Source organism: Schistocerca cancellata, chromosome 12, assembly GCF_023864275.1.
Source record: "Schistocerca cancellata isolate TAMUIC-IGC-003103 chromosome 12, iqSchCanc2.1, whole genome shotgun sequence".
Classification (NCBI taxonomy): Eukaryota; Metazoa; Arthropoda; class Insecta; order Orthoptera; family Acrididae; genus Schistocerca; species Schistocerca cancellata.
The window spans coordinates 46,064,303-46,082,313 of record NC_064637.1 but is presented as its reverse complement, the minus strand read 5'-3'; the positions used below and the strand labels follow the sequence as shown (position 1 = coordinate 46,082,313).

Genomic DNA, 18,011 nt, shown 5'->3' with positions numbered 1-18,011 from the left:
ATTTTACAGAAGTAACTGCTACCAGTGATTGTTCCGCTATCATATAATCATACAATAAAGGATCCTTCTTGTTGTGAATTGGCAGGAGCCAATTCACGGGGTTTGGAGGAAGCCGAAAAGCACGCGTTAAGCTCACGCAGGCTGGCGTGAGGTCTGGAACAGGACAAGGTAATCAGTATAGCCAATAATGTATGTTGCTGCTGGAATACTTAACTTTAATCCAGAATTGGTGAACATCTCTCTTGACGGTACATGCATCACAAGATAAATAGCAATTGATAAAGTCGCCTTGCTCGCTCGTAGCAAATGACGTAGCTGAAGACTATGCTAACTATCGTCTCGGCAAATGAGAGCGTAATTTGTCAGTGAACTATCTCTAGCAAAGTCGGCTGTACAACTGGGGCGAGTGCTAGGAAGTCTCTCTAGACCTGCCGTGTTGTGGCGCTCGGTTTGCAATCACTGACAGTGGCGACACGCGGGTCCGACGTATACTAACGGACCGCGGCCGATTTAAAGGCTACCACCTAGCAAGTGTGGTGTCTGGCGGTGACACCACACTTCTTTCTATGTATTCACAGTATATTACATTTGTCTATGTTAAGGGTCAGTTGCCACTCCCTGCACCAAGTGCCTATCCGCTGCAGATCTTCCTGCATTTTGCTGCAATTTTCTAATGTCCCATAACACTCCTCTGTGGCACGCCAGAGGTTATTTTAACGTCTGAAGACGTCTCTCCATTGAGAACAACATGCCGTGTTCTGTTTGCTAAAAACTCTTCAATCCAGCCACACAGCTGGTCTGATATTCCGTAGGCTCTTACTTTGTTTATCAGGCGACAGTGCGGAACTGTATCTAATCCCTTCCGGAAGTCAAGGAAAATGGCATCTACCTGGGAGCCTGTATCTAATATTTTCTGGGTCTCATGAACAAATAAAGCGAGTTGGGTCCCACACGATCGCTGTTTCCGGAATCCATGTTGATTCCTACAGAGTAGATTCTGTGTTTCCAGAAATGACATGATACGCGAGCAAAAAACATGTTCTAAAATTCTACAACAGATCGACGTCAGAGATATAGGTCTATAGTTTTGCGCATCTGCTCGACGACCCTTGTTGAAGACTGGGACTACCTGCGCTCTTTTCCAATCAATTGGAACCTTCTGTTCCTCTAGAGACTTGCAGTACGCGGCTGTTAGAAGGGGGGCAAGTTCTATAGCGTACTCTGTGCAGAATCGAATTGGTATCCGGTGTAGAATCGAATTGGTACTTGAGTACATTCACGATAACCAGCTCATTCTAGGCACAGTTTCTCTAATCTTGGCCAGTGATTTTCGACGAGAGTAGGCTACATTAAACTTGTATAACTGTCACCTATTGTCAAATGTCGAAAGTTTCCAATAAGTTCTGCTGGTGATGCTGCAGTTCTAAAATTTGTGGCTTACCGTTGTATGTGTGGTGCTGCTAACCTCAACAGTTGCCCAAATATCATTCTGACGAGAGTTAAGTCTAACATAGAGTCGCGACACACACTGTTGTGAAAATTGTTACCGTCTAGCGCCCAAAGCGGCGAGAAAGCAGCCGTAAAATTATAGTTTTATTTTTAATCACTATTCTAGTTTATTATCAAAATAGTTACTAAACGTTTGCCCTCCAAGCGTTGTTACAGTATCAAGAGGCGTGAATGATTATGAGATTCGTATAAAAACAGCATAATCTCCTTAATTCAGTGACACAAGCTACAACTTAATTATGAATATGAAATACTTTCGAATGTGTGTACAACTGCAGTATACTCCACTGAAAACAAGAGAAAAATCATTTCATGCGTGAGAAGTATATATCTCTTTTGAAACTTCCTGGCAGATTAAAACTGTGTGCCAGACTGAACTCGAACTCGGGACCTTTGCCTTTCGCGGAAAAGTGCTCTACTGGCAGAAGTAAAGCTGTGAGGACGGGGCGTGAGTCGTGCTTGGGTAGCTCAGTTGCTAGAGCACTTGCCCGCGAAAGGCAGAGGTCCCGAGTTCGAGTCTCGGTCCGCCACACAATTTTAATCTGCCAGGAAGTTTCATATCAGCGCACACTCCGCTGCAGAGTGAAAATCTAATTCTGGAAACATCCCCCAGGCTGTGGCTAAGCCATGTCTCCGCAATATCCTTTCTTTCAGGAGTGCTAGTCCTGCAAGGTACGCAGGAGAGCTTCTGTAAGGTTTGGAAGGTAGGAGACGAGGTACTGGCAGAAGTAAAGCTGTGAGGACGGGGCGTGAGTCATGCTTGGGTAGCTCAGTTGGTAGAGCACTTGCCCGCGAAAGGCAAACGTTCCGAGTTCGAGTTTGGGTCCGACACACAGCTCTAATCTGCCAGGAAGTTTCAAAAACGGTAGTTATTTGTAGAATCAGCATAAAAAATTTATTTAATAACACCTCCTTTCAACAAATGACCATAAAAAAGTGTTAAAATACAGGCTATTGTTATCCTTGTTGCAGCTGACATTCCAAAGTTTACACTGGCTGACACCATAAGTTGCTATTCCAGAGCTGTTCTGTTTACATTTCTCTGTCAGCTACTACAATTTGTGCAGAACCTTTTTGAACCACCCTGTGTATAGTGAATTTGTCCCGGTAAGAATGACGTGTTGCATTCTCTCTGCAGCCGGCCCTTGTGACTGAGCGGTTCTAGGCGCTTCAGTCCAGAACCGCACTGCTGCTACGGACGCAGGTTCGAATCCTGCATCGGGCATGGTTGTGTGTGATGTCCTTAGGCTAGTTAGGTTTAAATAGTTCTAAGGATAGAGGACTGATGAACTCAGATGTTAAGTCCCATAGTGCTTGGAGCCATATGAACCATTTCAACCATTTGTAAGATTGTTCCACCTTTAATTTGGTATGCTGATGTGTAAGGTTGTAACTTTAATTTGCTATGCTGAAATCGGTGCTAATTGACAAAGAAAGTGGGTTAAAAGCCGTGATCTGTCTGGGGACGTTAACCGTGGATTACTGGGCAACTGTTTCATCAGATATTTAGTCTAGGTTTACCACGCAGACTAACATTAATGATAATCTTTTAATAGTCATACAAAACCGGTAAAATATATATATAAAAAGGAGAATTTAAATAAAAAGAAAGAAATCAGTTTATACTTGGAAATTTATTTTAAGATTGTTCATTGGAATTTCAGCATATTATACGTGAGTTATAACTGAGCTGGTGCCTTATTTACGATTGAAAAGAATGTGAGATTGTAATCTTACGGAACACATAAACTATGGAGCCAAGATTGGGAGACTGGATACAACACTGCATTCATAAAATAACACACGAAGAACATTGAAACATAAGCAAGAAGAAATTAACCACAACCAACAGATTCAGTTTTTACCCAAAGAAATTACGTTCATACCACAATCCTGTCCGTCATGTAATTACCACACACTGGTATACTAAATTCATATTAACTCTTTGTGAAGTCTTCGCAAAAAGAATAGCTGAGGGCTACTTTGATGATTACACCACATGCTCCACGTGGTCAACTTGGTTTACACAAAGTGTACAACTCCACAATAATTTTGATAATTAAAATACATTAGATCGAAAAGCACTTGACAAAAGAAAAACCTTGAACTGGTTACTAACGTCTTACTATTAACCTGATGGGTCAAACAGTTATATAAGCACGTGGTAGTGGTCTCGCAAAGTACACCCCACGTGAGCTGAACATAAAGAAAAGTTGCTATATTGAAAATATAGTCAAGACGAGACGTTATAATCACACAAACATTCGCATTTAAGATTGATGAACTTAGTTAGAGTTACTGATCAACACGTGGTTCCACTTTACTCACAAAGTAGTAACAAAGCAACTACCGCAAAATAATCTGAATTTAACACGAGAATTACACTCCGCTGCACTTTAAGATAGCATTAGATATTTTAGAGCTAAACCTGAAATCAAGGTGATTAAATTTTCAGTTAAGCTGAACTTAAGAAATCCATTGTCCTACGGACTTAACAGACACGCGCTTAGCCGGAGATCTTACCACTTCAGACGCTCGCCACGGCCACACAGCAACTGCCTACTGCCGAGCGTGCTTCCTGAGAGCGGCTCTCAAAGACCAACGGAAGTGGCCAGAGGGGCAGCTTCCTATACCAACATGACAACGGACGGACAGGACCATACTAAGGATAGAAACCTCTTTGCTTTTAGGAAGCGTAGCTACCTGTTCCGACGTTGGTCCTACTGTTCTCTAGCAGACAGCCTTGTCTGCTACCCTCAAGCATGCAACTAGAAATACTTATACTCATTCATCCTCTCACACAAAAGGGAAGGGGGATGACAGTATCTTATCATATACAGTATATAAAAGAAAGCGGATGTAGGTTCCGTATGAGGCTGTGTGACATGAATTACATATAAGAATTACATATAAACTGTGCTTTAAAGTGTAGTAGTGTTACAGATCGTTCTTGTTTATGTGTAAAAGTAACACGTTCCACTGCTCAGTCTCCTCCCAGATAGTCAGAAACGCCACAGCACATTTAGAAGAGGAATTTATTCCATAAATGGCAACAGATTTAAGAAATTAAACATGAAAGGAATCCAACAGAGACCTTTCATAACCCCAACGCTCCGGGAAAAGACTGTGCAGGGAATTTTCTGGCCATGCTAGGACATTCCCAAGCAGGCTTCTCACACCCTACTTAAACCAAAAGTGTAAAAGAAAAGGCAAAAGGACACCAGCTACTTGCTAAAACACAATAATTTCAACACATATTTAGAATCTACCAATTTCAAACAAAAAAAAGAACACAATCTGTGACACCTATTTAAAAGGTAGTGTAGACCTAATTCGGTCAGCAAGTAAAAACAATGGTTCCTGTGTCATTAATATGAAAACAATTTCTGGTTGTTACCCTTATGGAGTTCACCAGTATTTGCTCATTGCAAGAGCCAACTGATCACAGGAAAATTTATGACTGTTTATTAACAAGCAAAATTTATGAAAATAGCAAAGGTGCCACAGCAATTAAAAAAAAGAACATCAAATAACATCGGTATTAAAAAGCAGAACATAATGCACAATCTGCAAAAGCAACTAAATGATAATAGAAAAAACATGTTTTACAAAGTGGTTATCGCAAAAAAATCTATATCGTATAAAACTAATAATTTGTAGCATTAAAATAACTATGTGGCACCATTTAATCACTCTACTATATTTCAATTAGCTAGCAAAGAATGAGCACTGTGTCATTATATTGAAACTACAATAATCATGTGATTGTTACCCTTAAGGGGTTCCTCACAGTAAATATGCCCCAAGCAAAGGCTAATCGATCACAGTTCAATGAGAATAAAAAGCTATCTGACTGATAAACGAAGCAATGCCACAGCAATGAATTTACGAAACAAAATATCACAAATCTAATACATCACACAAAAACAAACATTGATAAATAAAACAGTACAATAGTCAACATCTAAAACAAAAAAGACACCTATAAATAAAACACCTGCAAAAAACAAGAGTCAAAGACTAAAAAAGATAAATAGAACACCTGCAAAATACAAGAGTCAGTCTAATAAACACCAATAAATCGAACTCCTGCAAAACACACGAGTCAGAGTTTCTCTGACAGAAACACACGTATATGCACTGGACTAAGAACCGTATAATCACTGTTCACTGACACACTCAGTAGTTCCACTGTTCCGAGGCACAAGATAAGGGAAAGGGGGGGGGGGGGTTCGTCGCCGCAGCTGTCAGTAGGGATTTTTGTCCATCTGTTGCGTGCGATCCCGCCGTCTCTGCCCTCTCATGAAGTTTCTCTCGTGTCACGTCATCTCGATTTGGTTCCATGTTTGTGTTGTCAAATTCGTGCGGTATCCTCGTTTGACACGCCAGGTTGATATTCCTGGACAAGGATGACACTTAATGGCTCTTCTTTTGTGCCACCCTTAGCGACCAGAGAACATCGAACCATGATTTACTGTCGCTTGACAGTGGGCATCCGTCAGGAGATGTTGATAGGCGTCATTGAAGTCTGCCAGTTACTCTGGACAGTATGTGTCAAAAGGCTCCACGCCCCTTGTGTTGTTTCACCGCGGCCGTCTCGTCACGGTCGCGTGCGTGTGGTGCGTTGCCAGCAGATGGATTTCCGCGCGGTGGACCGCTCGCCCATCTCAGGTCATCGCCTTGAGGAAGGGTCGCCCGGGGCGGCCGCCCATTAGCTCCAGGTACAAGGGAAAGTGCCGCGTACCTTCTTTTGTTGTCGGCCGCGCTCCCAAAGTGGCCTGGCTGACAGCGTGTCCTGCTGGGAAACCCGCCAGTTTACAACTAGTCCGGCTGCTCCCGCTGTCTCTTAAGAGTTTTGCCGGTTCGCTTTCACGTTCTCAACTGCATTCACAGAAATTTTTCATCATCCTTATGTGATTACACAATGTCATACATAATACCACTTAGTATTGTCTTTCACAATTTTTTAAGAACAAAGTGAGACTTAATATTTTTTTTTAAATAAAAAAAATTAGATGAATCGACAATATAAAATAAAATTTAAATGACTTGACAATGTAAAAAAAATAAAAGTGAAATGACTTGACAGTATAAAAATAAAAATTTAAATGAACTGACAATATAATATTTAAATCCACATCACTAATGTGGTTCACTTACGTTTTAATAAATCAAATGCTATTTATTAATTCACTAAAATGAATAGGATTATGCCTTGTGCAAGTATAGGTCAGGACAGCATAGGGTTCACATGTTATTTACACACACATACATGCACACCTGTTGTCTATTCTACAAACTAACTACCCATAAACATGCATTACTCAATATTCTACTTCTATCCACTACTAGTTAACCCAATAAGCTACTTCAATGCTATTTCAACACCGTGTATATACCACTACAACATTCTTCTTGACGCTCGCGGCATACGTCTTGTCACATGATAAATATGGAGAACTTTCCTTAAACATACACATTAAAAAGAACAATGGTTATTTACACGCCAAAACATTTATACCAGTTCGCACACCTGAAAAGAGACTCGCAATTATACATTTATCATACTCATATATTCACACATAAAACAGTAAGAAAATTTCACCTAAAATTACGTTATCACAACAATTAATCACGCAGATGACTCTGAGAAGGTTAAAAATATTTGCATTATACAGGTTATATTACATTTTCTTACCCATTTTGCTGCGATTTCGTTCCTTCTTTACGTTACCTTTCGGTTCCAAATCAGTTATTTCGCCTGTGGTGGTTATTCTGGATTCATTTCTCATGAATGGCAAAATTGTGGTCACCTCTATTCTGTAAAACAGTATCATCTTAACATATTGAACTTACAACAGACACAAAAGATCCGAATCCTCCTGTAGTTTAAATGACAAATGTTTTGCTTTATCCTTATTACCTTAAACCAAGCTTTCCTTCGTTCCCATAATCAAAATCATTTAATCATCCTCTACCTTCAAGAGGGAAATTTCCTCAGTACAAATCATATAGGCTGCAGTGCATCCCGCACCAGCGAAAACAGTAAGCTGTAATGCTCACAGCATCAGCAAAACACATAAACGTCGCTTTTCTAGGACAAGTATTAACGCAGAATAACTTTTTAGGCTTTGGCTCAACATCAATCAAGACTACAAAAAGGATCCATATTTCCGTTCCATTCTCCATTTGCTGGAAAGCTGCTCGTATTTGACTACCACAATAATATTTCAGAGCCACGTAAATTACACAAACCACAATTCTTCTTTTACCTTGAAGGGAATCAATATACTTACGAAATCCACAGACAGCACTTTACGTACTCAGCTATAAAGAACAAAAAAGACATATATCATCAATATTAACATATCATCGCATATTGGAAGCCAATGGTTCAACAATCGTATTATCGCATCCTGTTTTCAAGATTCCAAACTTACTCATTCCTTTCTCAGAGTTTTCCTATCTTAAAATATTCATACAGCACGCATACTATAGTAAGAGATCCTCATTTATACTGACAGATATAGAATAGTAATAGATAGATAGTAGCACTGAAAGCAGAAAATCGGAAACAAGGCTACTAACAGCTGGGGACCTGGGTTTGCCAGACCCATAATACCCACAGATCGGATATTCCCCTGAGTTTATGCACTAATTCAGCAACGATCTTGCTTTCCTCAGGAGCGACTCTTTTCAATTTACACACAAAAAAAACATAAACAGCACTTTACTCGTTCACAAAGAAACCTTTTATCTTCACGTTTGAATCAAACTAAATCCTAATTGCACAAGGAGAGAAAAAAATTAAAACATCACTTCAATACATCACACAGAAACATCTTTATCATTAATTTTTTACCAACATATTATTCAAAATGCATTCGTCACAAATTTAAACTAATCAATTCTTTCTCCTCACCGTCCTCTCTACTTCTCACTGTCCTTTCTAGTCATTTGCCATGTCGCTCATTTGTTCCGATTGGGCGCCTTCTGCGCTGATCGTTTGTCATTGCCGGTTTCGTTCATTTCCATTTGCCGGATTATTTCTAGGGTTGGCCGGCCGAATTTCGATATCATGAGGTGCTCCGCCTACAGTCCTATTCCCACCGTATTCATCGTAGTAACGATTCTGGTTGCCGTACCTGTAGCGTTCACGATCCTGTCTACGTCCTCGATCATTTCTGTTGTTCCACCTGTGTTCGCGACTGTCACCCCAGTTTCTATACGGCCGGTCCCGATTATTGTTCCGTTCGCGTCGCGACGACCAGTCATGCCGTTGATTAGTAATACGGCCACGACTGCGGTCGCGCTGCTGTGCCCCGTAATAACTTTGCGCCTGATTAGGCGGGCATTCTCCTGTATTGTATTCCAACTCTTGGAGAAGCGTCTTAAACGTTTCCACGTCCTCTTTGCATCGTCCCGCAAGAATGACGTGCCGCAAGTGCATCGGCAATTTGGTGATGCATATCCTAACTAGTTCCGCAGGCCCGTATGGGTCGTATAGGAATTGATTTGCCTGCAGCATGTGGTCGAATAGGCGTGCAGGGCTGCCGAAACCAGACTGGTTCAAATTTGGCAGCATAATTATGCCATGTTTGACCCTATCTTGTGCCGCTTCCGACCAATAGGCGGACAGAAAGGCTTGTCGAAACTCCCGAGTGGAGTTGCAGTGACGCGCTGCCGACCTCATGCGAATCGCCGGTTCGCCTTCCAAATAGCCACACATATATTCTATCTTATGTGAACTTGCCCAGTCGGGGGGAAGACAAAACTCAAATTGCTCGAGCCATGCACGTGGATGTATTCCTTTTTGCGAATTTCGGAATATCTCAAACTTTCTTACCGTAAGGAAATGTTTGAAATCAAATCCCCGCATTTCCTCCTGGCGAGGCCCTTGAATGTTTCTGTTTCTCTCATGTCTGCCCCTTAAATTACATTCTTCCCTGTCGTCAAAATCTCCCTCGTGGCCGGAGTCCCTCTCTACACTGTTCGTACGGCTATTTTTAGTGCTATTGGCGAGTTCGGAATCACACGCCATGCAGTTTTCCAGATGCGCCACGCGTTCTTGTAATTCGCCTGTTACAGCTTTGTGTTGTCTGTTCACTTCAAACTGTCCCTTCTGAAATCTAAGAAGCGAACGCACTTCTTCGGTCTCTGCGGCCGCTACCGGTGTAGTATTGTTCTCACTTTCCGTCAGCTTCATCATATCTACAGTGTCCGCTAATGCCGCAATCTTATCATCAATTTGTCTCTTGTCCTCCGCCCCAGTCTGCTTCAATTGTTCTATTTGCTGTTCCAACGCGTGGATCGCTAAACTGTTGTCCGCTATTGTGTTGCTAACGGACGTGGGACAATGCGTTTCCGCCTGCTGGACCCTCGAGATTACCTGCTGGTGTTCCCTTTGGCATTCTTCCCTCAGCTCTTGGAAATTCCTAAGTAGCCGTTCTTCGCTTTCTTTAGATTCGGTATCGCCCCTCCACTTGCTCTGTTCTAAAGCTTGCAGACGATCATCGATTTGTTCAAATGTACGGCCTAATTCTTTCATAATATCACTTTTTATCTCACTTGCCAGATTGTTTATTCTTTGTGAGATATCATCGGACACTCTCTGCATCGACTTGTCGACTTTATTTGTCTGCTGGATTAGTTTATCGTCTATTTGTTCGCCTAGCTCTCGGATCGATTTTTTGGATGATTCTTTTTGTTCTCGGAACGATTTTTCTGATTTCTGCGTCATTTGTTCGCCTAGCTCGCGGATCGATTTTTCGGATGATTCTTTTTGTTCTCGGAACGATTTTTCAAATGATTCTTTATTTTGTTGCAATAAGGCTTTCATGAGTTCTGCCAAATCAATTTGATTAGTTGGAGGCAAATTAATTTGTGGCTCTGATGTGAGCCCGTTCGTCCTGTCTTGCATTTCGTCTGAAGTATTCCCCATTGCATTTTCGGAACCGCCCGACGCGTTAACATTCGAAATTAAATTATCCCCTTGGTCCATGTTGCTTAGGTTGTCGGACCGCTTACTTTTAGTTTGGTTACGTGTCTGCATTAGTTCAATTTATGCCCGGTACGCAACACACTAATCAGAATAAATGTGTCCCACAAAAATTACGACAGTCACACGAAAGATACCCAACCTAGTACGCACTTTTTCACACGCAAAACAAATTTTTTTATCTTAGATCGAAACAGTGGAATTTACAAGCGAGAATAAAAAACACACAGACATATAAAACACACAAGTATAAAAAACAAAACAAGACAAACAACGCAACGCCGATCAACAACGCCGTGAATCTTTTGAAAGTCTGCTCGGAAACAACGCAGAAGTTGTTTGAGCGCTGTAGGGAAAAAAAATTAAGATTATAACACGCTCGCAATCTAACATTTCAGAGATTCCAGAGTCTAGCGGAATCACAGAACAGGGTCGCCATGTGTAAGATTGTTCCACCTTTAATTTGGTATGCTGATGTGTAAGGTTGTAACTTTAATTTGCTATGCTGAAATCGGTGCTAATTGACAAAGAAAGTGGGTTAAAAGCCGTGATCTGTCTGGGGACGTTAACCGTGGATTACTGGGCAACTGTTTCATCAGATATTTAGTCTAGGTTTACCACGCAGACTAACATTAATGATAATCTTTTAATAGTCATACAAAACCGGTAAAATATATATATAAAAAGGAGAATTTAAATAAAAAGAAAGAAATCAGTTTATACTTGGAAATTTATTTTAAGATTGTTCATTGGAATTTCAGCATATTATACGTGAGTTATAACTGAGCTGGTGCCTTATTTACGATTGAAAAGAATGTGAGATTGTAATCTTACGGAACACATAAACTATGGAGCCAAGATTGGGAGACTGGATACAACACTGCATTCATAAAATAACACACGAAGAACATTGAAACATAAGCAAGAAGAAATTAACCACAACCAACAGATTCAGTTTTTACCCAAAGAAATTACGTTCATACCACAATCCTGTCCGTCATGTAATTACCACACACTGGTATACTAAATTCATATTAACTCTTTGTGAAGTCTTCGCAAAAAGAATAGCTGAGGGCTACTTTGATGATTACACCACATGCTCCACGTGGTCAACTTGGTTTACACAAAGTGTACAACTCCACAATAATTTTGATAATTAAAATACATTAGATCGAAAAGCACTTGACAAAAGAAAAACCTTGAACTGGTTACTAACGTCTTACTATTAACCTGATGGGTCAAACAGTTATATAAGCACGTGGTAGTGGTCTCGCAAAGTACACCCCACGTGAGCTGAACATAAAGAAAAGTTGCTATATTGAAAATATAGTCAAGACGAGACGTTATAATCACACAAACATTCGCATTTAAGATTGATGAACTTAGTTAGAGTTACTGATCAACACGTGGTTCCACTTTACTCACAAAGTAGTAACAAAGCAACTACCGCAAAATAATCTGAATTTAACACGAGAATTACACTCCGCTGCACTTTAAGATAGCATTAGATATTTTAGAGCTAAACCTGAAATCAAGGTGATTAAATTTTCAGTTAAGCTGAACTTAAGAAATCCATTGTCCTACGGACTTAACAGACACGCGCTTAGCCGGAGATCTTACCACTTCAGACGCTCGCCACGGCCACACAGCAACTGCCTACTGCCGAGCGTGCTTCCTGAGAGCGGCTCTCAAAGACCAACGGAAGTGGCCAGAGGGGCAGCTTCCTATACCAACATGACAACGGACGGACAGGACCATACTAAGGATAGAAACCTCTTTGCTTTTAGGAAGCGTAGCTACCTGTTCCGACGTTGGTCCTACTGTTCTCTAGCAGACAGCCTTGTCTGCTACCCTCAAGCATGCAACTAGAAATACTTATACTCATTCATCCTCTCACACAAAAGGGAAGGGGGATGACAGTATCTTATCATATACAGTATATAAAAGAAAGCGGATGTAGGTTCCGTATGAGGCTGTGTGACATGAATTACATATAAGAATTACATATAAACTGTGCTTTAAAGTGTAGTAGTGTTACAGATCGTTCTTGTTTATGTGTAAAAGTAACACGTTCCACTGCTCAGTCTCCTCCCAGATAGTCAGAAACGCCACAGCACATTTAGAAGAGGAATTTATTCCATAAATGGCAACAGATTTAAGAAATTAAACATGAAAGGAATCCAACAGAGACCTTTCACATTCTCTCTGTTGGGGAGTTCTAAATCTAGACTCAAAGCTGCGTCGATGTTCCGCAGATCGAACACGGTACAAACTTGCAAAGTATCAGAACTGGTTTAAGGCCTAACTCACGACTTCTCAGCAGACAGAATCTAACACGTTTTCTTAACGGAGAAGGGCTCTCCTTCTGGAATTGAATGGCAGATTTCTGAGTCAGTGTCGTGGTTTTGGCTTGTTCCTCTTTAGGTTTATTTTATTTTCATATCATGCCCATCCGTTGCTGCGTGGAAGAATGAGATAAATCTCCAGATGACAAAATGTAGAACTGCAGCTAATATTTTAGATGCTGCTTTAACTCCCGGTAGCAGTTACACACATGCGGAAAATGTAGGTGGCTTTTTCCGTGTAGCTGGTTCAGATCTGAAACAGACACAGTTGTTTGATTTAGGAATCATTCAAGATACACTACAAGACAAATAAAAAAATACTAGCTAAAATAAAAATATGAACAATAGATATTCAGATCAATGAATTGAGCAAAGAAACAAATACCGACATAGCAGAGGAGATGGACATATCGCATCAACCCCCCAGAGATACCTACAATAAAATTTGCGAAAATACGACATTTTGAAACAGTTAAAAAACCACAAGCGCTCTATGGAGCAGAGTGCATTACTACATTTAAAGTAGGAGGGGCAGGAAAAAAGGTGAAGTGAATATTTTGAAATAATTATCGGATTCATCATAACAAAAATGGCAACTACAAATTAAGACGCAACAAAGAACTCTACCAAAAAACTTTCAGACACAATCTGGAGAACACAGGTCAGACACAATCTGGAGAACACAGGTCGGTTTTTTGGACATGTGAAAAAGTTGAGGAGAATAGGTTAACTAAGAGAATATCCCAATATTTCAATAACAAAAAGAAGAAAATAAGTGTATTTAAAAAAAGTTTCAAATGCGTGTGAATTCCTAAGGGACCAAACTGCTTATGTCATCGGTCCCTAGACTTACACACTACTTAAACTAACTTATACTAAGAACAATACCCACACCCATGCCCGAGGGAGGACTCGAACCTCCGGCGAAAGGGACCGCGCAAAGTGTATAAAAGATATTCAAAAAGACTCCGAAGAGATCGACATAACTGACGAAGACATTCGAAACAGAGAAAAATTTAGACCCAAAGTAAAAAAAGAAATATTCTAGAGTTTTCTAGAAAACGAAAGGACACGTGGAAGAATCTTCACCAAGGAGCAAACATAACAAAAGGGCGAGAGAATGAAGAAACAACTAGTACTTTGAGTAACTGTTTATTGGTACACAGGTGGCCGGGCGCCGACAGGTTGGTGTTTCATTTCGGTAAGCATGGTGTGCCGCGAAATTGGTGTTGTATTTCGGCAAGCGTGGTGCGCCGCGAAATCGTTTGACAACCAAGAACCGTTTGTGAATATAACCAAGTTTGTTTTACACTAGACACGTTGGGAAAACCACAGACATCCAAAAATCCGGCGTTCCTTAAATCTGCTGGACATCGCGATAATAATTGTTTTCCGTGTTTCTGCGATCAGTATCATTTTGACTCGTGCAGTGGTTAGGTTACACATTTTATTGGTCACAAATGTAATTCTAATAATATAAATAAAATGACTAGACTAATTCGATTGAAAGGTCTCTTATGTCCTTTCTTCATTTCCAATGTCCTTTTTTCATGTTAAAGATTAGGAAAATCGCAGATGATATTGATACTTTTGATACTTTTGACGGTTGTAATAAATCTGTTGTTAGAATTAAGTGGGAATGAAAATAAACTACCGGCCGCTAGAATCGATCCAGTGACCTTGCACATACAAAACTATCACCCAAACCTCCAGATATCAGACACTCAGATCGGTTCCAAGCTCTGTGTGTTGACAGAATATCAAGCAAAACACTGATTTAGTTTGTGCTGTGTGCTGTCGTCCTGTAGAAGACGCGTAAACGGTAACTAAAAGTAACATCAGAACTACGGAGTATAGGCCAACCATATCTGTGAGATACGTATGTGAAGATCTCTGGTAGGTGAGTTGGTAGAGCGTCATATCGTCGTACTGTAGATAACAAGAACGAAACTCACTGACACAGTTTTTTTTTGTTTTTGTTTTTCGTGTTACGTTGTTATATGGGAGAACATTTTTCTGCTATATAAAAGGACATTCCGGAGTTTGTAGCAACATTCTTTTGGCAGTCTGCTTTCACTTCGTTAACTGAAAGTTGGAGAGCTATTGCGTAACACCACACCTATCTATACAAATGTACTCTGTAGGTTTTCAACTAACGTAGCGATAGGAGAAAGAAAACTGGCGTTTTTCGGATCGGAGCGTGGAATGTCAGATCCCTTAATCGGGCAGGTAGGTTAGAAAATTTAAAAAGGGAAATGGATAGGTTAAAGTTAGACATAGTGGGAATTAGTGAATTTCGGTGGTAGGAGGAACAAGACTTTTGGTCAGGTGAATACAGGGTTATAAATACAAAATCAAATCGGGTAATGCAGGAGTATGTTTAATAATGAATAAAAAAATAGGAGTGCGGGTAAGCTACTACAAACAGCATAGTGAACGCATTATTGTGGCCAAGATAGACATGAAGCCCACGCCTACTACAGTAGTACAAGTTTATATGCCAACTAGCTCTGCAGATGATGAAGAAATTGATGAAATGTATGATGAGATAAAAGAAATTATTCAGATAGTGAAGGGAGACGAAAATTTAATAGTCATGGGTGACTGGAATTCGAGAGTAGGAAAAGGGAGAGAAGGAAACATAGTAGGTGAATATGGATTGGGGCTAAGAAATGAAAGAGGAAGCCGTCTGGTAGAGTTTTGCACAGAGCACAGAGCAATCACACTTGGTTCAAGAATCATGAAAGAAGGTTGTATACATGGAAGAATCCTGGAGATACTAGAAGGTATCAAATAGATTATATAATGGTAAGACAGAGATTTAGGAACCAGGTTTTAAATTGTAAGACATTTCCAGCGGCAGATGTGGATTCTGACCACAATCTATTGGTTTTGAACTGTAGATTAAAACTGAAGAAATTGCAAAAAGGTGGGAATTTAAGGAGATGGGACCTGGATAAACTGACTAAACCAGAGGTTGTACAGAGTTTCAGGGAGAGCATAAGGGAACAATTGACAGGAATGGGGGAAAGAAATACAGTAGAAGACGAATGGGTACCTCTGAGGGATGAAGTAGTGAAGGCAGCAGAGGATCAAGTAGGTAAAAAGACGAGGGCTAGAAGAAATCCTTGGGTAACAGAAGAAATACTGAATTTAATTGATGAAAGGAGAAAATATAAAAATGCAGTAAATGAAGCAGGCAAAAAGGAATACAAACGTTTTAAAAATGAGATCGACAGGAAGTGCAAAATGGCTAAGCAGGCATGGCTAGAGGACAAATGTAAGGATGCAGAGGCTTATCGCACTAGGGGTAAGATAGATATAGCCCACAGGAAAATTAAAGAGACCTTTGGAGAAAAGAGAGACACTTGTATGAATATCAACACCTCAGATGGAAACCCAGTTCTAAGCAAAGAGGGGAAAGCAGAAAGGTGGAAGGAGTATATAGAGGGTCTATATAAAGGCGATGTACTTGACGACAATATTATGGAAATGAAAGAGGACTTAGATGAAGATGAAATGGGAGATATGATACTCCATGAAGAATTTGACAGAGCACAGAAAGACCTGAGTCGAAACAAGGCCCCCGGAGTAGACAACATTCCATTACAACTACTGATAGTGTTCGGAGAGCCAGTCCTGACAAAACTCTACCATCTGGTGAGCAAGATGTACGAGACAGGCGAAATACCCTCAGACTTCAAGAAGAATATAATAATTCCAATCCCAAAGAAAGCAGGTGTTGACAGATGTGTAAATTACCGAACTATCAGTTTAATAAGTCACAGCTGCAAAATACTAACGCGAATTCTTTACAGACGAATGGAAAAACTGGTAGAAGCTGACCTCGGGGAAGATCAGTTTGAATTCCGTAGAAATGTTGGAACACGTGAGGCGATACTGACCTTACGACTTATCTTAGAAGAAAGATTAAGGAAAGGCAAACGTACGTTTCTAGCATTTGTAGACTTAGAGAAAGCTTTTGACAATGTTGACTGGAAAACTCTCTTTCAAATTCTGGAGGTGGCAGGGTAAAATACAGGGAGCGAAAGGCTATTTACAATTTGTACAAAAATCAGATGGCAGTTATAAGAGTCGAGGGGCATGAAAGGGAAGCAGTAGTTGGGAAGGGAGTGAGACAGGGTTGTAGCCTCTCCCCTATGCTATTCAATGTGTATATTGAGCAAGCACTAAAGGAAACAAAAGAAAAATTCGGAGTAGGTAGTAAAATCCAGGTTCGCCGATGACATTATAATTCTGTCAGAGACAGCAATGGACTTGGAAGAGCAGTTGCACGGAATGGACAGTGTCTTGAAAGTAGGATATAAAATGAACATCAACAAATGCAAAACGAGGATAATGGAATGTAGTCGAATTAAGTCGAGTGATGCTGAGGGAATTAGATAAGGAAATGAGGCACTTAAAGTAGTAAAGGAGTTTTGCTATTTGGGGAGCAAAATAACTGATGATGGTCGAAGTAGAGAGGATATAAAATGTAGACTGGCAATGGCAAGGAAAGCGTTTCTGAAGAAGAGAAATTTGTTAACATCAAGTATAGATTTAAGGGTCAGGAAGTCGTTTCTGAAAGTATTTGTATGGTGTGTAGCCATGTATGGAAGTGAAACATGGACAATAAATAGTTTGGACAAGAAGAGAATAGAAGCTTTCGAAATGTGGTGCTACAGAAGAATGTTGAAGATTAGGTGGGTAGATCATGTAACTAATGAGGAGGTATTGAATAGGATTGGGGAGAAGAGGAGTTTGTGGCACAACTTGACTAGAAGAAGGGATCGGTTGGTAGCACATGTTCTGAGTCATCAGGGGATCACAAATTTAGCATTGGAGGTCAGCGTCGAGGGTAAAAATCGTAGTGGGAGACCAAGAGACGAATACACTAAGCAGATTCAGAAGGATGTAGGTTGCGGTAGGTACTGGGAGATGAAGAAGCTTGCACAGGATAGAGTAGCATGGAGAGCTGCATCAAACCAGTCTCAGGACTGAAGACCACAACAACAACAGCGAAACCAGACTGCCAATAGAACACTGCTACAAACTCCGAAACATCCTTTTAGATAGCGGAAAAATATTCTCCCACTTAACAATTGCAGAATCAGAGGGTTTTGAAATCGGGACCTTAGCACAAGAATCTGACGCTGTAC

General features: G+C 40.5%; 1 protein-coding gene and 1 long non-coding RNA gene across 2 annotated transcripts in view; one reads left to right on the top strand and one right to left on the bottom strand.

The window, feature by feature from the left end:
* LOC126109872 (pyruvate kinase-like) overlaps positions 1–18,011 on the top strand; it is a 146,078-nt gene that overhangs the window by 46,792 nt on the left and 81,275 nt on the right. The window lies entirely within an intron of this gene.
* The window catches only part of LOC126109873 (uncharacterized), a 33,561-nt gene continuing 28,418 nt past the window's right edge, over positions 12,869–18,011 (bottom strand). The window contains exon 3 of the long non-coding RNA XR_007523738.1: positions 12,869–13,105. This is a non-coding gene — a long non-coding RNA (uncharacterized LOC126109873). The remainder of the gene's footprint in view (positions 13,106–18,011) is intronic.